At 39.6% G+C, this 5000-nt stretch overlaps 1 protein-coding gene across 1 annotated transcript in view; it reads left to right on the top strand.

Annotated features, from left to right (window-relative positions):
• LOC106883628 (thioredoxin-related transmembrane protein 1) overlaps nt 1–5000 on the top strand; it is a 310837-nt gene that overhangs the window by 215461 nt on the left and 90376 nt on the right. The window lies entirely within an intron of this gene.

Raw genomic sequence — 5000 nt, 5'->3', positions numbered from 1 at the left:
TCTTGGAAGAATTGTTTGCTCGTTATGGAGTGCCAGATACGATCCTGTCAGATAAAGATACACGATTCACGGCGAGGGAGTTTTTAAAAAAAAAATCTGTCTGTCAGTCAGTCTAGATGAAGGATTGTGTTAACTCCGCCGTACCATCCACGGTCAAATAGGTTAGCGGAAAGATTCGTCGACACGTTCAAGAGAGCCTTAAGAAAGATCAGACGAGAAGCTTTTGAAGACACAAAAAATTGACAGAGTTCTTACAGATGTACAGAATAACAGAATGGTCGCAGTCAAAATGATTGAAACAAATAAGAGAATAATAGAATATGTGTGTGTGTGTGTGTGTGTGTGTGTGTGCGTGTGTGTGTGTGTGTTTCAATTTCTGTAAAGTAAATCCACTCACAAGACTTTCGGCGGAACAAGGCTTGTTCAGGACTGACCTAGAGCTAAACCACAACGACAAGGAAGGACACATTAGATAATGAAGTCCTAGATACACTATGCCTGAATAAAAGACAGGATGGTCACAGCTGGAACGTCTTTGATCATAGGTCTGTCTGGATCAGGACTGACCTGGGACTATACAACAATAACAAGGAAGGGTATTTTAGATAATGTAGTCCAAGATACACTATGTCTGAATAAAAGACAGGATGGTCACATCTGGAACATCTTTGATCATAGGTCTGTCTGGATCGGGACTGACCTGGGGTTAAACAACAACAAGGAAGGAAGCTGCATTCGCTGACGCATGCACAAGTGTTTGTGTATATACATACATATATATATTTTTATCTCTGTGTGTGTGTACATGTGTGTATATATATGTATGCGCGTGTGTGCTGTCTTGAATTTCATCCAGTTTTATTATTTATGTTTTTCATTTAGTTCGGACAATGATGAGTAATATCCGGTTTATGTCCGTTCATGTGAAAGAGCATATATATATATATATATACACGTACTGACATACATACATATATATATATATATATATATATATATATATATATATACACGCATACATGCAGAGAGACGTGCATGCGTACAAATCTGCAGACTTGGATATGTGTGTGTGTGTGTGTGTGTGTGTGTGTGTATGCTTACGGATACACACTGTCTTATCACAATACTAGCAAACACATGCGCACGCATACTTATCGACACACACAGAGACAAACATACATGTACCACTCCAGCCGCTGTGAAGGCAAGACGAACTACTAGCGTTCTACCTCAGATTTGCGTTTGGCCGTACGGCTTTTGAATGTTGTTTTCACTGTCCATTTTTTCCTGTCTTGGTTTGTGTTTGCCACCTTGGAATCCTCTGTGTAGTGGGTTGATCCACTACTCAGGAAGAGACTATTCTAGAGTACGTTCTGTCTTGTCTTCGAAACGTCTAGATAGAATAGAGACAGCTGATGAAGGGATATTCCAAGTGGCTTTCCGTTTTCCTATGTGTTCGTTCCGTTGTCTGTAGTTTATTGTTCGAACGTCCTGTACCCTGATATGCATGTATATACACATGTAGATGTAAGTATGTACATATATGTGTGTATACATGTATATATATTCTTTGTATTATATATATATATATATATATATATATATATATATATATATATATATATATATAACGTTGTAGTATATTGTCAACTTAATGTGACAATCCCAATAAGGGAACACACTACTGCCGTTTAGCCCTAGGAAGCTGGACCGCTTCCTGTCGGCCTTGACACGATTACTGTATCCTTAAGTTTGCGAGGGGGAGACAAACTCCTCCACCCAGCCTAGCCAGCATTCAGGGACATGTTTCTGAGTCTTTGCTCGTCATCAGCCTGAAGTAGCCTGCCATCCGGTCGAAGAAGTTTGTCTAGCTCTCGCAAACTTATATAATCATAGTGAAGTTTATTCACTGATTAGCAAAATTAGAAATATTATATTTCTAAATCTCTCAGAGAGATTTAAGTAGTAGTGGTGCGATAACGTTGTAGTATATTGTCGACTTAATGTGACAATCCCAAGAAGGGAATACACTACTGCCGTTTAGCCCTAGGAAGCTGGACCGCTTCCTGTTGGCCTTGACACAATTACTGTGTCCTTAAGTTTGCGAGAGGGAGACAAACTCCTCCACCCAGATGTCCCTGAATGCTGGCTAGATATTATTTACAGGATATGTAGATTTGTCTCACATGTACAGCCATTCACATTTTCTATCGAGAAGGTCTTTTTTTTAAAACTCAATGTATGCATATTATACATTCATGTGTACTTCAAGAACCATTCCAAAGACACACACACACACACACACACACACACACACACACACACACACACACACACATACATCATTTTATTGTTTTATTTGTTTCAGTAATCTGACTGCACCCTTTAGTCGAAGAAATCGACCCCAGGACTTATTCTTTGTAAGCCTAGTACTTATTCTATCGGTCTCTTTTGCCGAACGGGGGACGTTAATTTACCAACATACCACAGAAACATAACATAGCCTACACATGCGGTTGTACCTTGGGATTATAAGAGCGTCACTGTCTCACTTGTTCACCAAGTACTTTGTGGCAATCCCCTGTTCCTGGATTGCAAACGCATGACCTTCAAAGTGTGATGTGATGTAGTGGTCTTGTGTCCAAGAGAGGCTGCGCTTCGTGTCAATTCTACTGTCTTCTTCAAGCTTCCGGGCAACATACCCATGCATAGTCTTTTTTATTTTGTAAGCTGAGTGCTTTCCATCCAGGTCTTCTCTGGGGTCAGAGAGCCCAGCTGTTTTGGGGCTGTATAGGAGATCATCAGGAAGAGAGTGCTTCCCGAGGAGTTCCCTGCCAACTCGTGCAATGTTGCTCCCAGCACTGCATTTATATATTTATTTTTGCTGCTTTTGTTCAGCAGGTGTTGCCTGAGTGATACCCTACGGTATTCGAAGGCCATCTGCACTGATCTCAGGCCTCTACCGACTTCATTTCTTTCATAGGTAGAGCCCGTCAACATCACTGTTTCTGTGGAAGTTCCCAGTTGTTGTCAGGATTTTGCGGGTTTTGGTATCTATGGAGTTAGTTTCCTCTACACCCCAATCAAATGTCTTAATTCTTGGGATCAGCGCTGGTACTTCAGATGCATTGTGGGATATTGTTTTGGTGTATGAGGAGAGTTCCGACTGCCACAATTTCCTAAGTCTGATGTAATGTTCTTGAGTCACTCCATCTTTGTCCACAGCTCGTATGATGCATTTTCATCTACGCCAAGGAATGGAAGTGGGGGAGATAGAGAGACAGTTGATGCACGGGTTTTGAGTCCGTGTTATCTGTCTTTCCCCGTTCTACGACTAGATATGAACATTGCATTATATATGCATGCATACATGCATTTATGCATGTATGCATGTATGTATGTATCTTTGTATGTATGCGCGTGTGCATATATGTATGTATGTGTGCATGCATGTATGCATGTATATATGTTTGTATGGATGCATGTATGTATGTAAGCATGTAATTGTGAATGTATTAAATATGTATGCATGTGTGTATGTATCTATGCATGTATGTATCTGTGCATGCATGTATGTATCTATGCATGTATATGTGTGTGTATACAGGGTGTCCCAGAATTAACTTTTCATCAAATTAACAATTTACCCAGAATTAACCATTTCATGGAAATAGGGCAAAGGTTTTGAAAACGGATAGAACTTTGTTTATTACTTAATTCGGTGCCGGAGTGGCTGTGTGGTAAGTAGCTTGTTTACCAACCACATGGTTCCGGGTTCAGCCTCACTGCGTGGCATCTTGGGCATGTGTCTTCTGCTATAGCATCGGACCGACCAAAGCCTTGTGAGTGGATTTGGTAGATGGAAACTGGAAGAAGCCCATCGTATATATATATATATATATATATATATATATATGTGTGTGTGTGTGTGTGTGTGTGTGTGTGTGTGTGTGTGTCTGTGTCTGTGTTTGTCCCCACCAGCATCGCTTCACAACCGATGCTGGTGTGTTTACGTCCCCGTAACTTATCTGAAACAAGTAAAAGAATAAAAAGAATAAACGAATTATGCGAAAACAAACAGATATATGAGACTCATGTGAAAACCGTATGGAAGATTATCAACATGTGTTCCATCTGTATACTTGCAAATTCCAAATTCCTCCTTAGAATTACGAAACACATTGTGCAGCAATTCAGGTGTTATCTCTTCTACTGCTAACGGAATGCATTCTTTAGGCTCAGCTAAACTATTACTCCATCCGGGGGATCCAGGTAGATAAAATGATTGCAGGTTAATTGGAAACAGTTGTCGACAGATGAGTGGGGTCTAACAAGGAATGAAAATAAAATTACCCAAAAACTTATCTAAATAATGAAATTATAAACGAAATAAAACGTCTACCTTTAACATACATTAAACATGGTTATGAAGCAAACAAAAAAAAAATGTGTGTAGTTTAAGGGCGAATTAGCTGTTGTTTTTAGCAGATCTCACAACCATTCCTTCCAGGTTTTTTTTTTTTTTTTTTTTTTTTTTTTGTCACACCATTCATTTGTTGCAGATATAGGACTGCTACCATGCTGGTGCAAGATTTTTTAGCCTGGTACTAATTCTATCGATCACTTTCGATCCGTTGTGTTACAGGGACGTAAACACACCAACACGATTTGTCAAGCGATGTTGGGTGGGGTGGGGGTGGGGGTTAGACAAACACAGACGCACAAACATATACACACGGGCATTGCCACTGAATCCGAAACCATGTGGTTAGTAAGCAAGCTGCTTACCACACAGCCACTCCTGCGCCTATATATATATCTTAATATATAAATCTGAAATTGTGTGTTTGTGTGAAGCCTTTTTGAAAGTTTATAGAAATCCACATTTTCCACTTTTTCGTAAAAATGTTTACATCAATGGAATTTTCTCGATCTGAACTTTCCAGTGCAGTAATTAGATTTTTAAAATTCCGTTTACTTTGTGTGATTTAAGGGAGATT

This window comes from Octopus bimaculoides, chromosome 30 (genome assembly GCF_046866305.1).
Source record: "Octopus bimaculoides isolate indiv1 chromosome 30, ASM4686630v1, whole genome shotgun sequence".
Classification (NCBI taxonomy): Eukaryota; Metazoa; Mollusca; class Cephalopoda; order Octopoda; family Octopodidae; genus Octopus; species Octopus bimaculoides.
Note: the sequence above shows the minus strand (reverse complement) of the source record. Positions and strands in the feature narration are given on the sequence as shown.